A 21,387-nucleotide genomic window follows, 5' to 3' on the forward strand; every position below is an offset into this window, starting at 1 on the left:
GGTTCAGAGAGAGGTTGGGTGACCAGGTATTGGTCCAGAGAGAGGTTAGGTGACCAGGTATTGGTTCAGAGAGAGGTTGGGTGACCAGGTATTGGTTCAGAGAGAGGTTGGGTGACCAGGTATTGGTTCAGAGAGAGGTTGGGTGATGAGGTATTGGTCCAGAGAGAGGTTGGGTGATGAGGTATTGGTCCAGAGAGAGGTTGGGTGACCAGGTATTGGTCCAGAGAGAGGTTGGGTGATCAGGTATTGGTTCAGAGAGAGGTTGGGTGACCAGGTATTGGTTCAGAGAGAGGTTGGGTGATCAGGTATTGGTCCAGAGAGAGGTTGGGTGACCAGGTATTGGTCCAGAGAGAGGTTGGGTGACCAGGTATTGGTTCAGAGAGAGGTTGGGTGATCAGGTATTGGTCCAGAGAGAGGTTGGGTGACCAGGTATTGGTCCAGAGAGAGGTTGGGTGACCAGGTATTGGTTCAGAGAGAGGTTGGGTGATGAGGTATTGGTTCAGAGAGAGGTTGGGTGACCAGGTATTGGTTCAGAGAGAGGTTGGGTGATCAGATATTGGTCCAGAGAGAGGTTTGGTGACCAGGTATTGGTCCAGAGAGAGGTTGGGTGACCAGGTATTGGTCCAGAGAGAGGTTGGGTGATGAGGTATTGGTCCAGAGAGAGGTTGGGTGACCAGGTATTGGTCCAGAGAGAGGTTGGGTGACCAGGTATTGGTTCAGAGAGAGGTTGGGTGACTTGTGTCGAGCACATTTTGTGAAGACAACAACCTCACAGAAGATGAACCGTATCCATCAAACCTACCATATTTCCTGGTTTATTACAGACAGAACTGTCATATACCTTACAGTGAGTGCCTTCAGAAAGTAGTCACACCCCTTCACTTGTTCCACATGATGTTGTGTTACAGCCTGAATTCAAAATGGATTTACGTATAATAATATCTCATATTGACAAAGTGAAAAGATGGGGTTTTAGATTTTTTTTTCTCTTCCAAATGTATTGAAAAGGAAATACAGAAAAATCTCATTTACATATACTACCATTCAAAAGTTTGGGGTCACTTAGAAATGTCATTATTTTTAAAAGATAAGCCCATTTTTTTTGTCCATTAAAATAACATTGAATTAGTCAGAAATACAGTGTAGACATTGTTAATGTTATAAATGACTTTTGCAGCTGGAAACAGCTGATTTTAATGGACCTGATTTTTTTCTTTTTAACGGCTGATTTGAATGGGCCTCTGTGCATAGGCGTACAGAGACCCATTATCAGCAACCATCACTCCTGTGTTTCAATGGCCCGTTGTGTTAGCTAATCCAAGTTTATAATTTTAAAAGGCTAATTGATCATTAGAAAACCCATTTGCGATTATGTTAGCACAGCTGAAAACTGTTGTTTGTGATTTAAGAAGCAATAAAACTGACCTTCTTTAGACTAATTGAGTATCTGGAGCATCAGCATTTGTGGGTTCGATAACAGGCTCAAAATGGCCAGAAACAAATACCTTTCTGCTGAAACTCGTCAGTCTATTCTTGTTCTGAGAAATGAAGGCTATTCCATGCGAGAAATTGCCAAGAAACTGAAGATCTCATACAACGCTGTGTGCTACTCCCGTCACAGAACAGCGCAAACTGGCCCTAACCAGAATAGAAAGAGGAGTGGGAGGCCCCGGTGCACAACTGAGTAAGAGGACAAGTACATTAGAGTGTCTAGTTTGAGAAACAGACGCCTCACAAGTCCTCAATTGGCAGCTTCATTTAATAGTACCCACAAAACACCAGTCTCAACGTCAACAGTGAAGAGGCGACTCCGGGATGTTGGCCTTCTAGGCAGAGTTGCAAAGAAAAAGCCATATCTCAGACTGGCCAATAAAAAGAAAAGATTAAGATGGGCAAAATAACAGAGACACTGGACAGAGGAACTCTGCCTAGAAGGCCAGCATCCCGGAGTCGCCTCTTCACTGTTGACTTTGAGAGTGGTGTTTTGTGGGTACTATTTAATGAAGCTGCCAGTCTCCCAGTGTCTATTGGAAAGCAGACTGAATCAGGTTTTTCTCTAAGATTTTGCCTGTGCTTAGCTCTATTCCGTTTCTTTTTATCCTAAAAAACTCCCTAGTCTCCCGCGCTGTACTTCAGCGCCAGCTGCACCACCAGAGACTCTGGGTTCGTGCACAGGCTCTGTCGTAACCGGCCGTGACTGGGAGGTCCGTGGGGCGACGCACAATTGGCCTAGCGTCGTCCGGGTTAGGGAGGGTTTGGCCGGTAGGGAAATCCTTGTCTCATCGCGCACCAGCGACTCCTGTGGCGGGCCGGGCGCAGTGCGCGCTAACCAAGGTTGCCAGGTGCACGGTGTTTCCTCCGACACATTGGTGCGGCTGGCTTCCGGGTTGGATGGCGCTGTGTTAAGAAGCAGTGCGGCTTGGTTGGGTTGTGTATCGGAGGACGCATGACTTTCAACCTTCGTCTCTCCTGAGCCCGTACGGGAGTTGTAGCGATGAGACAAGATAGTAGCTACTAAACAATTGGATACCATGAAATTGGGGAGAAAAAGGGGTAAAATTCAACAACAAAAAACTCCCTAGTCCTTGCCTATGACAAGCATACCCATAACATGATCCAGCCACAACCATGCTTGAAAATATGAAGAGTTGTATTGGATTTTCCCCAAACATAATGATTTGTATTCAGGACATACAGTATATTTCTTTGCCACATTTTTAGCAGTTTTACTTTAGTGCCTTACTGCAAACAGGATGCATGTTTTGGAATATGTTTTATTCTGTACAGGCTTCCTTCTTTTCACTCTGTCATGTAGGTTAGTATTGTGGAGTAACGACAATGTTGTTGATCCATCCTCAGTTTTATCCTGTCACAGCCATTAAACTCTGTAACTGTTTTAAAGTGACCACCAACCTCATGGTGAAATACCTGAGCGGTTTCCTTCCTCTCCGGCAACTGAGTTAGACAGGACACCTGCATCTTTGTAGTGACTGGGTGTTTTGATACACCATCCAAAGTATAATTAATAACTTCACCATGCTCAAAGGGACATTCAATGTCTGCTTTTTTACCCATCTACCAATAGGTGCCCTTCTTTGCGAGGCATCGAAAAACCGCCCTGGTCTTTGTGGTTGAATCTATTTTTAAATTCACTGCTCGATTGAAGGACCGTATAGATAATTGTATGCGTGGTGTCCAGAGATGAGGTAGTCATTCAAAAATCACGTTAAACACTATTATTGCACACAGAGTGAGTCCACACAACTTATTATGTGACTTGTTAAGCACATTTTTACTCCTGAACTTTTTTAGGCTTGCCATAACAAAGGAGTTAAATACGTATTGATTCAAGACATTTCAGCTTTTCATTTATTTATTATAAAAATGTAAAAAAAAGTATAAAAACATGATTCCACTTTGACATTATGGTGTATGGTGTGTCGGTCGGTAAAACAACATCTCACTTCAATACATTTTAAATTCAGGCTGTAACACAACAAAATATGTAACAAGTCAAGGGGTGTGAGTCCTTTAAGGTACTGTACTGTTTGTCTGGAATTTGTAATCAAATTCAAATTAATTATGACTAAACTCCTCCCACCCTAGAACTATTGACTATGCAAATACTGTGTACAGGTATTAGGAAAAGTAGGACTGGGATTTATGAGGTGGGATTTATGAGGTATAAAGTATAGTTGTCAATGTGGTTGTTTATTATTCATTGCAGTCCTGAGTGTCCACTTCCGCCTAAAGATATTAACATATTCCTACAGATATTAACATATTCCTAAATATATTAACATATTCCTACAGATATTAACACATTCCTACAGATATTAACATATTCCTACAGATATTAACATATTCCTACAGATATTAACATATTCCTAAAGATATTAACATATTCCTAAAGATATTAACATATTCCTAAAGATATTAACATATTCCTAAAGATATTAACACATTCCTACAGATATTAACACATTCCTACAGATATTAACATATTCCTACAGATATTAACATATTCCTAAAGATATTAACATATTCCTAAAGATATTTACATATTCCTAAAGATATTAACATATTCCTAAAGATATTAACATATTGTCACGTTCTGACCTTAGTTCTTTTGTTATGTCTTTGCTGTTTCCTGTTGTGTGTCTGCACCAGCCAGAACTGTTTCCTGTTGTGTGTCTGCACCAGCCAGAACTGTTTCCTGTTGTGTGTCTGCACCAGCCAGAACTGTTTCCTGTTGTGTGTCTGCACCAGCCAGAACTGTTTCCTGTTGTGTGTCTGCACCAGCCAGAACTGTTGTCTGTTGTGTGTCTGCACCAGCCAGAACTGTTTCCTGTTGTGTGTCTGCACCAGCCAGAACTGTTTCCTGTTGTGTGTCTGCACCAGCCAGAACTGTTTCCTGTTGTGTGTCTGCACCAGCCAGAACTGTTTCCTGTTGTGTGTCTGCACCAGCCAGAACTGTTTCCTGTTGTGTGTCTGCACCAGCCAGAACTGTTTCCTGTTGTGTGTCTGCACCAGCCAGAACTGTTGTCTGTTGTGTGTCTGCACCAGCCAGAACTGTTGTCTGTTGTGTGTCTGCACCAGCCAGAACTGATTCCTGTTGTGTGTCTGCACCAGCCAGAACTGTTGTCTGTTGTGTGTCTGCACCAGCCAGAACTGTTGTCTGTTGTGTGTCTGCACCAGCCAGAACTGTTGTCTGTTGTGTGTCTGCAGCAGCCAGAACTGTTTCCTGTTGTGTGTCTGCACCAGCCAGAACTGTTTCCTGTTGTGTGTCTGCACCAGCCAGAACTGTTTCCTGTTGTGTGTCTGCAGCAGCCAGAACTGTTGTCTGTTGTGTGTCTGCACCAGCCAGAACTGTTTCCTGTTGTGTGTCTGCACCAGCCAGAACTGTTTCCTGTTGTGTGTCTGCACCAGCCAGAACTGTTTCCTGTTGTGTGTCTGCAGCAGCCAGAACTGTTTCCTGTTGTGTGTCTGCAGCAGCCAGAACTGTTTCCTGTTGTGTGTCTGCAGCAGCCAGAACTGTTGTCTGTTGTGTGTCTGCACCAGCCAGAACTGTTTCCTGTTGTGTGTCTGCAGCAGCCAGAACTGTTTCCTGTTGTGTGTCTGCACCAGCCAGAACTGTTTCCTGTTGTGTGTCTGCAGCAGCCAGAACTGTTTCCTGTTGTGTGTCTGCACCAGCCAGAACTGTTTCCTGTTGTGTGTCTGCACCAGCCAGAACTGTTTCCTGTTGTGTGTCTGCAGCAGCCAGAACTGTTTCCTGTTGTGTGTCTGCAGCAGCCAGAACTGTTTCCTGTTGTGTGTCTGCACCAGCCAGAACTGTTTCCTGTTGTGTGTCTGCACCAGCCAGAACTGTTTCCTGTTGTGTGTCTGCAGCAGCCAGAACTGTTTCCTGTTGTGTGTCTGCAGCAGCCAGAACTGTTTCCTGTTGTGTGTCTGCACCAGCCAGAACTGTTTCCTGTTGTGTGTCTGCACCAGCCAGAACTGTTTCCTGTTGTGTGTCTGCACCAGCCAGAACTGTTTCCTGTTGTGTGTCTGCACCAGCCAGAACTGTTTCCTGTTGTGTGTTTGCACCAGCCAGAACTGTTTCCTGTTGTGTGTCTGCACCAGCCAGAACTGTTTCCTGTTGTGTGTCTGCACCAGCCAGAACTGTTTCCTGTTGTGTGTTTGCACCAGCCAGAACTGTTTCCTGTTGTGTGTCTGCACCAGCCAGAACTGTTTCCTGTTGTGTGTCTGCAGCAGCCAGAACTGTTTCCTGTTGTGTTTCTGCACCAGCCAGAACTGTTTCCTGTTGTGTTTCTGCACCAGCCAGAACTGTTTCCTGTTGTGTGTCTGCACCAGCCAGAACTGTTTCCTGTTGTGTGTCTGCACCAGCCAGAACTGTTTCCTGTTGTGTGTCTGCACCAGCCAGAACTGTTTCCTGTTGTGTGTCTGCACCAGCCAGAACTGTTTCCTGTTGTGTGTCTGCACCAGCCAGAACTGTTTCCTGTTGTGTGTCTGCACCAGCCAGAACTGTTTCCTGTTGTGTGTCTGCACCAGCCAGAACTGTTTCCTGTTGTGTGTCTGCACCAGCCAGAACTGTTTCCTGTTGTGTGTCTGCACCAACCAGAACTGTTGTCTGTTGTGTGTCTGCACCAGCCAGAACTGTTTCCTGTTGTGTGTCTGCACCAGCCAGAACTGTTTCCTGTTGTGTGTCTGCACCAGCCAGAACTGTTTCCTGTTGTGTGTCTGCACCAGCCAGAACTGTTTCCTGTTGTGTGTCTGCACCAGCCAGAACTGTTTTCTGTTGTGTGTCTGCACCAGCCAGAACTGTTTTCTGTTGTGTGTCTGCACCAGCCAGAACTGTTTTCTGTTGTGTGTCTGCACCAGCCAGAACTGTTTTCTGTTGTGTGTCTGCACCAGCCAGAACTGTTTTCTGTTGTGTGTCTGCACCAGCCAGAACTGATTCCTGTTGTGTGTCTGCACCAGCCAGAACTGTTTCCTGTTGTGTGTCTGCACCAGCCAGAACTGTTTCCTGTTGTGTGTCTGCACCAGCCAGAACTGATTCCTGTTGTGTGTCTGCACCAGCCAGAACTGATTCCTGTTGTGTGTCTGCACCAGCCAGAACTGTTTCCTGTTGTGTGTCTGCACCAGCCAGAACTGTTTTCTGTTGTGTGTCTGCACCAGCCAGAACTGTTTCCTGTTGTGTGTCTGCACCAGCCAGAACTGATTCCTGTTGTGTGTCTGCACCAGCCAGAACTGATTCCTGTTGTGTGTCTGCACCAGCCAGAACTGTTTCCTGTTGTGTGTCTGCACCAGCCAGAACTGTTTTCTGTTGTGTGTCTGCACCAGCCAGAACTGTTTCCTGTTGTGTGTCTGCACCAGCCAGAACTGTTTTCTGTTGTGTGTCTGCAGCAGCCAGAACTGTTTTCTGTTGTGTGTCTGCAGCAGCCAGAACTGTTTTCTGTTGTGTGTCTGCACCAGCCAGAACTGTTGTCTGTTGTGTGTCTGCACCAGCCAGAACTGTTTTCTGTTGTGTGTCTGCAGCAGCCAGAACTGTTTCCTGTTGTGTGTCTGCACCAGCCAGAACTGTTTCCTGTTGTGTGTCTGCACCAGCCAGAACTGTTTTCAGTCGTTCTCTTTGTTATTTTTGTTATTTCCGTGTTCATTTAATAAATATGGACACATACCACGCTGCATCTTGGTCCTCACCTTCTTCCACCAACAACGGCCGTTACACATATAAGATATTAACATATTCCTACAGATATTAACATATTCCTACAGATATTAACATATTCCTAAAGATATTAACATATTCCTACAGATATTAACACATTCCTAAAGATATTAACATATTCCTACAGATATTAACATATTCCTAAATATATTAACATATTCCTACAGATATTAACATATTCCTACAGATATTAACATATTCCTACAGATATTAACATATTCCTAAAGATATTAACATATTCCTGCACCCCAATAGTTCCTCCCTATTTCCAAACTACACCTTTATCTGATTGACATTTAGTGTGCTGTGGAGTCCAAATATTCATTGACCTACTCTTATAAGTCAACCAATTTAGATTAAAAGTTATTTTTTTAACTAGGCAAGTCCGTTAAGAACAAAAGTTTATTTACAATGACGGCCTACCAGGGAACAGTGTGTTAACTGCCTTGTTCAGGGGAACAGTGGGTTAACTGCCTTGTTCAGGGGAACAGTGGGTTAACTGCCTTGTTCAGAGGCAGAACGACATATTTTTACCTTGTCAGCTTGGGGATTTGATCCAGCAACCTTTCGGTTACAAGGACCCCAGGACCAGTAGAAGCCAAATAACCCCATAACATCACAGATCCACCACTATATTTTACAGGTATGACCTTAACAAGGACCCCAGGGCCAGTGGAAGCTCAATAACCCCAAAACATCACAGATCCACCACTATATTTTACAGGTATGACCTTAACAAGGACCCCAGGGCCAGTGGAAGCTCAATAACCCCAAAACATCACAGATCCACCACTATATTTTACAGGTATGACCTTAACAAGGACCCCAGGGCCAGTGGAAGCCAAATAACCCCATAACATCACAGATCCACCACTATATTTTACAGGTATGACCTTAACAAGGGCCCCAGGGCCAGTGGAAGCTAAATAACCCCATAACGTCACAGATCCACCACTATATTTTACAGGTATGACCTTAACAAGGGCCCCAGGGCCAGTGGAAGCTCAATAACCCCATAACGTCACAGATCCACCACTATATTTTACAGGTATGATCTTAACAAGGACCCCAGGACCAGTAGAAGCCAAATAACCCCATAACATCACAGATCCACCACTATATTTTACAGGTATGACCTTAACAAGGACCCCAGGGCCAGTGGAAGCTAAATAGCCCCATAACATCACAGATCCACCACCATATTTTACAGGTATGTTGTTATTTTCTGCTCATGAATCTTTCTTTAGACAAAGGCTCCAACAAATGTAAACGCCTGGAGTTTGACAAACGGCACTGGCTCTTGGATCGGAACCTTTGTTCAAATGACACGAAAATTGAATTCTGAAAATGGCGCAGGCGAAGGATATCAAAGATCTGGAAAGATGCTGAATGGAGGAATGATACCTCCCAATGTCTTCTCCAATCTCATCCAACATTTTAGTAAAGGTTGTGTTATCTTGGCAAGATGAGGCAATGAAAGGTATTAAAAACAGGACTTATTTTACTAAACAAAATCTCTTTCTCTTTACAGTTGTATTATCATAAAATAATGTAACTTTACCACATTAGTGGAGCAGACAATATAGCTTGGTACTATTTATTTTATTTATTACTATTTTCTTTTAGTTATTATTGCCAATCTGTATCAAGGGTGTCATTAAATATGGACTGTACATGGCTCCAGGGGCGCTGTGTGTGTGTGTGTGTTGTGAGATCAGCACAGAAGACAACTGCCAGTCTCTCCAGAACTGCACTAAGTTCTATTCTAAAGTTCCATTCTAAAGTTCTATTCTAAAAGTTATATTCTAAAGTTCTATTCTAAAGTTCTATTCAAAAGTTATATTCTAAAGTTCTATTCTAAAGTTCTATTCTAAAGTTCTATTCTAAAAGTTCTATTCAAAAGTTCTATTCTAAAGTTCTATTCAAAAGTTATATTCTAAAGTTCTATTCAAAAGTTATATTCTAAAGTTATATTCTAAAGTTCTATTCTAAAGTTCTATTCTAAAACAGGGATCAGCAGACGATCGTGACTCACCCACTGGGTGACGTACCAGACAGATGACGTAGAAAACCTAGAACAATACGTACCAGACCTACAGTCTACGTAGTTAGACACGAGCCTCATCCTCGTAGTTAGACACGAGCCTCATCCTCGTAGGCAGGAGGGAAACCTCGGCTGTGAAGTCACAACACCACAACGACAACACAACGATAGCTGGAGACATCCTACACACACACACACGACAGTCACACCACAACCCAGCGTAACGGTAGCTGGACATCCTACACACACACGGCATCAGTGACGCGTGGAGGAGGCGTGGACGAGGCGTGGACGCCTGGTCAGCTGTCCTGCGGTGAGGTCTCTCTCCTGACACCAACGGACTCACAAAGGAGACGTGGTGAGAGGAGGTAAACCATCTACTACACAGCTTAGCCCTGTCCCTCTGACCAAGTCAAAACCCTTACCCACACACCAATTACATATCACAATGCTGCACCCTTTGGTGGCTAGCCTAGCAGTACTGTTTTCACAGACTAGACTGCTGGCTTTGGCCCATAAATAACGTGCCAAATGGCACCATATTCCCTATATAGTGCACTACATTTCACCAGGTTCCATAGGGCTCTTGTGAAAAGTAGTGCACTATAGAGGGAATATGATGCCATTTGGGACACATACCAATAACTACTATTGTGATTTATCTTTGCTACTTTTGGAAGCGGCCGATGGCAGACCTTTAAATCTGAGATTTTAGTCATGTTTGCTGTCATTTACAACTGGTCTTACGCAAAATGTTCACGTCAAATGCGTTGGTTGGTTAAATCTTTGTTTAGATTCTGCAGCGACGCAGCAATCTCTGATTTAAATACAAAACAAGCAGAAAGATGAAAAGATTATGTTTCCTTGCATAATGTAGCATAGAGGGTTAAGAGGCCAAATGGAACCCTCTTCCCTGTTTAGTGCACTATTTTTCACCAAGGCCAATAGGGCTCCGGTCAAATGTAGTGCACTATATAGGGAATAGGGTGCCATTTGGGGGACACCACAAGGAATCTCATGCCATCTCATTTGCATCCTCTGCAGTCTGATATGAGAGGTTTCACTCTTTTCCCTTTGTTTGACCATTCGTTCCCATGTGTTCCTGTCAGCCTGCAAAGATAACCAAACACAATTCATTTCCATAACAGATCTCACAAATGAATGGAAAAAGGGAACCTTAACTGATAGCTGGCCTCTAGCCCTGAGCAACAGTTTGTTATGAGAGAGAGAGAGCCTGGTACAACCTGAACAACAGTCTGTTATGAGAGAGAGAGAGTCTGGTACAACCTGAACAACAGTCTGTTAAGAGAGGCTGAGCCTGGAACAACCTGAACAACAGTCTGCTATGAGAGAGAGAGTCTGGTACAACCTGAACAACAATCTGTTAAGAGAGGCTGAGCCTGGGACAACCTGAACAACAGTCTGTTATGAGAGAGAGAGTCTGGTACAACCTGAACAACAGTCTGTTAAGAGAGGCTGAGCCTGGGACAACCTGAACAACAGTCTGTTATGAGAGAGAGAGTCTGGTACAACCTGAACAACAGTATGTTATGAGAGAGAGAGCCTGGTACAACCTGAACAACAGTCTGCTATGAGAGAGAGAGTCTGGTACAACCTGAACAACAGTATGTTATGAGAGAGAGAGAGCCTGGTACAACCTGAACAACAGTCTGTTATGAGAGAGAGAGTCTGGTACAACCTGAACAACAGTCTGCTATGAGAGAGAGAGAGAGCCTGGTACAACCTGAACAACAGTCTGTTATGAGAGAGAGAGAGCCTGGTACAACCTGAACAACAGTCTGTTATGAGAGAGAGAGTCTGGTACAACCTGAACAACAGTCTGCTATGAGAGAGAGAGCCTGGTACAACCTGAACAACAGTCTGTTATGAGAGAGAGAGCCTGGTACAACCTGAACAACAGTCTGTTAAGAGAGAGAGAGAGAGAGAGAGAGAGAGAAAGAGAGGGAGCCTGGTACAACCTGAACAACAGTCTGTTATGAGAGAGAGTCTGGTACAACCTGAACCACAGTCTGTTATGAGAGAGAGCCTGGTACAACCTGAACAACAGTCTGATATGAGAGAGAGAGCCTGGTACAACCTGAACAACAGTCTGTTAAGAGAGTGAGAGTCTGGTACAACCTGAACAACAGTCTGATATGAGAGAGAGAGAGAGAGAGAGAGAGAGTCTGGTACAACCTGAACAACAGTCTGTTAAGAGAGGCTGAGCCTGGGACAAGCTGAACAACAGTCTGTTATGAGAGAGAGAGAGAGCCTGGTACAACCTGAACAACAGTCTGTTAAGAGAGGCTGAGCCTGGGACAACCTGAACAACAGTCTGTTATGAGAGAGAGAGAGAGCCTGGTACAACCTGAACAACAGTCTGTTATGAGAGAGAGCCTGGTACAACCTGAACAACAGTCTGTTATGAGAGAGAGAGTCTGGTACAACCTGAACAACAGTCTGTTAAGAGAGAGAGAGTCTGGTACAACCTGAACAACAGTCTGTTATGAGAGAGAGAGAGTCTGGTACAACCTGAACAACAGTCTGTTATGAGAGAGAGAGAGAGAGAGAGAGAAAGAGAGGGAGCCTGGTACAACCTGAACAACATTCTGTTATGAGAGAGAGAGTCTGGTACAACCTGAACCACAGTCTGTTATGAGAGAGAGCCTGGTACAACCTGAACAACAGTCTGATATGAGAGAGAGAGCCTGGTACAACCTGAACAACAGTCTGTTAAGAGAGTGAGAGTCTGGTACAACCTGAACAACAGTCTGATATGAGAGAGAGAGAGAGAGAGAGAGTCTGGTACAACCTGAACAACAGTCTGTTAAGAGAGGCTGAGCCTGGGACAAGCTGAACAACAGTCTGTTATGAGAGAGAGAGAGAGCCTGGTACAACCTGAACAACAGTCTGTTAAGAGAGGCTGAGCCTGGGACAACCTGAACAACAGTCTGTTATGAGAGAGAGCCTGGTACAACCTGAACAACAGTCTGTTATGAGAGAGAGCCTGGTACAACCTGAACAACAGTCTGTTATGAGAGAGAGAGTCTGGTACAACCTGAACAACAGTCTGTTAAGAGAGAGAGAGTCTGGTACAACCTGAACACTATAAGCAGCATGCCTCACTGAGCAGTACGAGACGTATTAAATCAAACTCGAAAACACTGGATAAATATAATTTATCCCACAATCTAATAATAGAAATACACAACAACTTACACTACCTTCAACGATCATAAGGTCATATTACACACAGATCATAATGACACATTACATACAGATCATAATGACACATTACATACAGATCATAATGACACATTACATACAGATCATAATGACATATTACACACAGATCATAATGACATATTACACACAGATCATAATGACATATTACACACAGATCATAGTGACATATTACACACAGATCATAGTGACATATTACACACAGATCATAATGACATATTACACACAGATCATAATGACATATTACACACAGATCATAATGACATATTACACACAGATCATAATGACATATTACACACAGATCATAATGACATATTACACACAGATCATAGTACCAAGTTACACACAGATCATAATGACATATTACACACAGATCATAATGACATATTACACACAGATGATAATGACATATTACACACAGATCATAGTACCAAGTTACACACAGATCATAGTACCAAGTTACACACAGATCATAATGACATATTACACACAGATGATAATGACATATTACACACAGATCATAGTACCAAGTTACACAAAGATCATATTGACATATTACACACAGATCATAATGACATATTACACACAGATCATAATGACATATTACACACAGATCATAGTGACATATTACACACAGATCATAATGACATATCACACACAGATCATAATGACATATTACACACAGATCATAATGACATATTACACACAGATCATAGTGACATATTACACACAGATCATAGTGACATATTACACACAGATCATAATGACATATTACACACAGATCATAATGACATATTACACACAGATCATAATGACATATTACACACAGATCATAATGACATATTACACACAGATCATAATGACATATTACACACAGATCATAGTACCAAGTTACACACAGATCATAATGACATATTACACACAGATCATAGTACCAAGTTACACAAAGATCATATTGACATATTACACACAGATCATAATGACATATTACACACAGATCATAATGACATATTACACACAGATCATAGTGACATATTACACACAGATCATAATGACATATTACACACAGATCATAGTGACATATTACACACAGATCATAGTGACATATTACACACAGATCATAATGACATATTACACACAGATCATAGTGACATATTACACACAGATCATAGTGACATATTACACACAGATCATAATGACATATTACACACAGATCATAATGACATATCACACACAGATCATAATGACATATTACACACAGTTCTATTTGTAAATGTGTTCATCTTTTCTTGTTCGTACATGAGAGAGAAATCTGTTTTCAGACAGTGAGTGGATGGAGAGTCTGACAGTCATGTGCCAGTCTCTCTGGCCAGTCAGTTGCATGCGTGGCAGACTCAGGCGGGGATGATATTGACCAGGCCCAAGATTACAGTAGGTTTGCTGGAGGACTGGAGGTATTACCAACCAACCCCTGCCCTGCGGCGGGGTGACCAGACCAGACCTCGGGCCGGCTGGACACACAGCGTAGAGGATCCATGTGAGCTCTGTGACCTTCTCGTGTTCTCTTTCGCCGGAGCCTTGCGGTCTTCCTCAGAGTTCTCATTTCGCCATGTTTTTCATCTCTCAGTTTCCATGCCTCTCCAACATAACTCAACTGGACAATACTTTATGTCTGCATCCCAAATGGCACCCTATTCCCTATATAGTCCCCTACTTTTGATCATGAGCCCCGGTCAAAACTAGTGTACTATATAGGGAATAGGGTGCAATTTGGGACCTCACCTATTTGTGCTTGACACAACTTTTACATTTAACTAAGCAAGTCAGTTAAGAACAAATTCTTATTTACAATGACTGCCTAACCCGGCCAAACCTGAACGACGCTGGGCCAATTGTGCGCCACCCTTTGGGACTCCCAATCACAGCCGGATGTGATACAGCCTGGATTTGAACCAGGGACTGTAGTGATGCCTCTAGCACTCAGGAGCTGTGCCTTAGACCTCTTCGCCACTCGGGAGCGTAACGTCCCAAAGGCAATTGAAATGAGGGACGGATATCTGGGACATGTCTTCTGACGAGGCTTCCAGACGTCAACCTGCTGTGGAGTCTGTGTCAGTGAAAGCAGGGAGTCACATGACATCTTGGGAAGCAGGGAGTCACATGACATCTTGGGAAGAGAATAACACTGGAACTCCATCCAACAAGTTAAACTGCAGCTGATGTGGTGGTTGGCTTTTCTCCTGCTGTGGTGTTTTTTTTATAACTGAGAAGAAACCGTAGACTTAGCAGTGATGCGCAAATTGAGGAGGAATGGAAGTATCTGTTTATGTTGCTGTTGGGTTGCTTTTGTTAGTTCAAATTGTTTTTTGTTTGGTTGTCAATGACTTTGTCAATGATTACATTTCAAATGGGATAAAATGTTTGGGAATGAGTTTAAATGTGATTTATAAGCGTGATTAATACCCAAACGTCTGGTCCAAGAGGGTTAATGAGGTAACCCGAACACGCCCAGGTGGAACCAGGCTAGGCGAGGTCAGGAGGTCATAGTTATCCGTCAGCCAATGGAACAACCTGGAGATTCCCAGACATAACTATACTTTCCTGTATTAACTCTCTAAACACGAAATGCTTTCAATTCTTTATTATGTCCTCCAGCCATATCAATACCAGCTAACACCCTGCTATGTCCTCCAGCCATATCAATACCAGCTAACACCCTGCTATGTCCTCCAGCCATATCAATACCAGCTAACACCCTGCTATGTCCTCCAGCCATAACAATACCAGCTAACACCCTGCTATGTCCTCCAGCCATATCAATACCAGCTAACACCCTGCTATGTCCTCCAGCCATATCAATACCAGCTAACACCCTGCTATGTCCAGCCATATCAATACCAGCTAACACCCTGCTATGTCCTCCAGCCATAACAATACCAGCTAACACCCTGCTATGTCCTCCAGCCATATCAATACCAGCTAACACCCTGCTATGTCCTCCAGCCATATCAATACCAGCTAACACCCTGCTATGTCCAGCCATATCAATACCAGCTAACACCCTGCTATGTCCTCCATCCATATCAATACCAGCTAACACCCTGCTATGTCCTCCAGCCATAACAATACCAGCTAACACCCTGCTATGTCCTCCATCCATATCAATACCAGCTAACACCCTGCTATGTCCTCCAGCCATAACAATACCAGCTAACACCCTGCTATGTCCTCCATCCATATCAATACCAGCTAACACCCTGCTATGTCCTCCAGCCATAACAATACCAGCTAACACCCTGCTATGTCCTCCAGCCATATCAATACCAGCTAACACCCTGCTATGTCCTCCATCCATATCAATACCAGCTAACACCCTGCTATGTCCTCCAGCCATATCAATACCAGCTAACACCCTGCTATGTCCTCCATCCATATTAATACCAGCTAACACCCTGCTATGTCCTCCATCCATATCAATACCAGCTAACACCCTGCTATGTCCTCCAGCCATATTAATACCAGCTAACACCCTGCTATGTCCTCCATCCATATCAATACCAGCTAACACCCTGCTATGTCCTCCATCCATATCAATACCAGCTAACACCCTGCTATGTCCCCCAGCCATATCAATACCAGCTAACACCCTGCTATGTCCTCCAGCCATATCAATACCAGCTAACACCCTGCTATGTCCTCCAGCCATATCAATACCAGCTAACACCCTGCTATGTCCTCCAGCCATATCAATACCAGCTAACACCCTGCTATGTCCTCCAGCCATATCAATACCAGCTAACACCCTGCTATGTCCTCCAGCCATATCAATACCAGCTAACACCATGCTATGTCCTCCATCCATATCAATACCAGCTAACACCCTGCTATGTCCTCCATCCATATCAATACCAGCTAACACCCTACTATGTCCTCCAGCCATATCAATACCAGCTAACACCCTACTATGTCCTCCAGCCATATCAATACCAGCTAACACCCTGCTATGTCCTCCATCCATATCAATACCAGCTAACACCCTGCTATGTCCTCCAGCCATATCAATACCAGCTAACACCCTGCTATGTCCTCCATCCATATTAATACCAGCTAACACCCTGCTATGTCCTCCAGCCATATCAATACCAGCTAACACCCTGCTATGTCCTCCAGCCATATCAATACCAGCTAACACCCTGCTATGTCCTCCATCCATATCAATACCAGCTAACACCCTGCTATGTCCTCCATCCATATTAATACCAGCTAACACCCTGCTATGTCCTCCAGTCATATCAATACCAGCTAACACCCTGCTATGTCCTCCAGCCATATCAATACCAGCTAACACCCTGCTATGTCCTCCATCCATATCAATACCAGCTAACACCCTGCTATGTCCTCCATCCATATTAATACCAGCTAACACCCTGCTATGTCCTCCAGCCATATCAATACCAGCTAACACCCTGCTATGTCCTCCAGCCATATCAATACCAGCTAACACCCTGCTATGTCCTCCATCCATATCAATACCAGCTAACACCCTGCTATGTCCTCCAGCCATATCAATACCAGCTAACACCCTACTATGTCCTCCAGCCATATCAATACCAGCTAACACCCTGCTATGTCCTCCATCCATATCAATACCAGCTAACACCCTGCTATGTCCTCCATCCATATTAATACCAGCTAACACCCTGCTATGTCCTCCAGCCATATCAATACCAGCTAACACCCTGCTATGTCCTCCAGCCATATCAATACCAGCTAACACCCTGCTATGTCCTCCATCCATATCAATACCAGCTAACACCCTGCTATGTCCTCCAGCCATATCAATACCAGCTAACACCCTGCTATGTCCTCCAGCCATATCAATACCAGCTAACACCCTGCTATGTCCTCCATCCATATCAATACCAGCTAACACCCTGCTATGTCCTCCAGCCATATCAATACCAGCTAACACCCTGCTATGTCCTCCAGCCATATCAATACCAGCTAACACCCTGCTATGTCCTCCATCCATATTAATACCAGCTAACACCCTGCTATGTCCTCCAGCCATATCAATACCAGCTAACACCCTGCTATGTCCTCCAGCCATATCAATACCAGCTAACACCCTGCTATGTCCTCCAGCCATATCAATACCAGCTAACACCCTGCTATGTCCTCCATCCATATCAATACCAGCTAACACCCTGCTATGTCCTCCAGCCATATCAATACCAGCTAACACCCTGCTATGTCCTCCAGCCATATCAATACCAGCTAACACCATGCTATGTCCTCCATCCATATCAATACCAGCTAACACCCTGCTATGTCCTCCATCCATATCAATACCAGCTAACACCCTACTATGTCCTCCAGCCATATCAATACCAGCTAACACCCTACTATGTCCTCCAGCCATATCAATACCAGCTAACACCCTGCTATGTCCTCCATCCATATCAATACCAGCTAACACCCTGCTATGTCCTCCAGCCATATCAATACCAGCTAACACCCTGCTATGTCCTCCATCCATATTAATACCAGCTAACACCCTGCTATGTCCTCCAGCCATATCAATACCAGCTAACACCCTGCTATGTCCTCCAGCCATATCAATACCAGCTAACACCCTGCTATGTCCTCCATCCATATCAATACCAGCTAACACCCTGCTATGTCCTCCATCCATATTAATACCAGCTAATACCCTGCTATGTCCTCCAGCCATATCAATACCAGCTAACACCCTGCTATGTCCTCCAGCCATATCAATACCAGCTAACACCCTGCTATGTCCTCCATCCATATCAATACCAGCTAACACCCTGCTATGTCCTCCATCCATATTAATACCAGCTAACACCCTGCTATGTCCTCCAGCCATATCAATACCAGCTAACACCCTGCTATGTCCTCCAGCCATATCAATACCAGCTAACACCCTGCTATGTCCTCCATCCATATCAATACCAGCTAACACCCTGCTATGTCCTCCAGCCATATCAATACCAGCTAACACCCTACTATGTCCTCCAGCCATATCAATACCAGCTAACACCCTGCTATGTCCTCCATCCATATCAATACCAGCTAACACCCTGCTATGTCCTCCATCCATATTAATACCAGCTAACACCCTGCTATGTCCTCCAGCCATATCAATACCAGCTAACACCCTGCTATGTCCTCCAGCCATATCAATACCAGCTAACACCCTGCTATGTCCTCCAGCCATATCAATACCAGCTAACACCCTGCTATGTCCTCCATCCATATCAATACCAGCTAACACCCTGCTATGTCCTCCAGCCATATCAATACCAGCTAACACCCTGCTATGTCCTCCAGCCATATCAATACCAGCTAACACCCTGCTATGTCCAGCCATATCAATACCAGCTAACACCCTGCTATGTCCTCCATCCATATCAATACCAGCTAACACCCTGCTATGTCCTCCATCCATAACACCTGCTCTGTCCAGCCATATCAAAACCAGCTCACATCCTGCTTCATATCTAATAGGCAGTGCTAGTTCTATAAAATCAACGTTTGTCAGATGAAGTAACGCGTGTGCTTCAAGGACCCAGCTTGTGGTTAAGTAAGACTGACTGAATGTGTTGCCGTAGAGACAATCCGTTTATTGTTTTGCATAAGAAATGATCCTGCTGAGCTGAGTCATCAGCCATGATAAACACAGTGATATGCACTAGACCTTGGATTATATGTCTAACGCAGCAGCAACGGCTCGTTCAGGACTGAATGAGCCTTTTAACACACAATTCTTGCCCGGGAATTCGCCAATATGTCTGTCAAACCAATTTGAAACGGAGGTAAGTGAGCTTCTCTCCAGGAGTGAAACTGATGACTGAGGAAAGTAAACAAAAGAAGGCTTGTTGTTTGTTGGTTTAATTGGTTTCATGGGAAGCAAAAAATGAATGTATGTTTTGTGCATAATGTTTGCAATCCAAAACTAGAGTCTGGTTGAGCAGTTCCCTCACTGGGGGCCACAATCTCCTGTGGAGTCGGACGAAAATAAAAAGCAACCTACTGTACAGGTACAGGAAGGTTTCACCCCTGGGCACTGCAGGCCCTCACTAATGAAATAATTACTTTGAAAGATAAATAGAGTCATCGGAAATGGAGCTCGTTGCCTCAGTCTCCAGGATGCCACACAATTTGGAGGTGTGCAGTATTTTGGTTTCTCACTAAAGAAACGCTGAGTCACTAAAATAAATTGGGGATCTTTGAGCCGGGATAATATGGTATTTTAGTGATAGTGGGGACAGTGTACCACTCTATATAGGATAAAGGTGATTATCTGGTATTTTAGTGATAGTGGAGACAGTGTACCACTCTATATAGGATAAAGGTGATTATCTGGTATTTTAGTGATAGTGGAGACAGTGTACCACTCTATATAGGATAAAGGTGATTATCTGGTATTTTAGTGATAGTGGAGACAGTGTACCACTCTTCATATGATAAAGGTGATAATCTGGTATTTTAGTGATAGTGGAGACAGTGTACCACTCTTCATATGATAAAGGTGATTATCTGGTATTTTAGTGATAGTGGAGACAGTGTACCACTCTTCATACGATAAAGGTGATAATCTGGTATTTTAGTGATAGTGGAGACAGTGTACCACTCTTCATACGATAAAGGTGAGGTCCAACATTTACAGACAGAACATCATCTACCTCTAAATCAAGCCTGAGGGTGTATCCATTTCCACATGTGGGTCTTCCTGATTCAGATTTTCTCAACACTATCTGTGTAAGCATGTTTCATACAGTACACCTCCACAGTTATCTGGTTACCTTGGAGAACATGACAAACATCAGCTATCCAAGCAGCTAACCGATCGCTGCAGCTGTACATAGCCCATCTGAAAATAGCCCATCCAATCTACCTACCTCATCCCCATATTGTTTTTTCTTCTCTTTTGCACACCAGTATCTCTACTTGCACATCATCATCTGCACATCTATCACTCCCGTGTTAATTTGCTAAATTGTAATTATTTCGCCACTATGGCCTATTTATTGCCTTACCTCCTCATGTCATTTGCACACACTGCATATAGACCTTTCAGTTTTTTTCTATTGTGTTATTGACTGTACTCTTGTTTACTCCATGTGTAACTCTGTGTTGTTGTTTACTCCATGTGTAACTCTGTGTTGTTGTTTACTCCATGTGTAACTCTGTGTTGTTGTTTACTCCATGTGTAACTCTGTGTTGTTGTTTACTCCATGTGTAACTCTGTTGTTGTTGTTTACTCCATGTGTAACTCTGTGTTGTTGTTTATCTCATGTGTAACTCTGTGTTGTTGTTTACTCCATGTGTAACTCTGTGTTGTTGTTTACTCCATGTGTAACTCTGTGTTGTTGTTTACTCCATGTGTAACTCTGTGTTGTTGTTTACTCCATGTGTAACTCTGTGTTGTTGTTTACTCCATGTGTAACTCTGTGTTGTTGTTTATCTCCATGTGTAACTCTGTGTTGTTGTTTACTCCATGTGTAACTCTGTGTTGTTGTTTACTCCATGTGTAACTCTGTTGTTGTTGTTTACTCCATGTGTAACTCTGTTGTTGTTGTTTACTCCATGTGTAACTCTGTGTTGTTGTTTACTCCATGTGTAACTCTGTGTTGTTGTTTACTCCATGTGTAACTCTGTGTTGTTGTTTACTCCATGTGTAACTCTGTTGTTGTTGTTTACTCCATGTGTAACTCTGTGTTGTTGTTTATCTCATGTGTAACTCTGTGTTGTTGTTTACTCCATGTGTAACTCTGTGTTGTTGTTTACTCCATGTGTAACTCTGTGTTGTTGTTTACTCCATGTGTAACTCTGTGTTGTTGTT

This window comes from Oncorhynchus mykiss, chromosome 2 (genome assembly GCF_013265735.2).
Source record: "Oncorhynchus mykiss isolate Arlee chromosome 2, USDA_OmykA_1.1, whole genome shotgun sequence".
In the NCBI taxonomy this organism is placed as follows: Eukaryota; Metazoa; Chordata; class Actinopteri; order Salmoniformes; family Salmonidae; genus Oncorhynchus; species Oncorhynchus mykiss.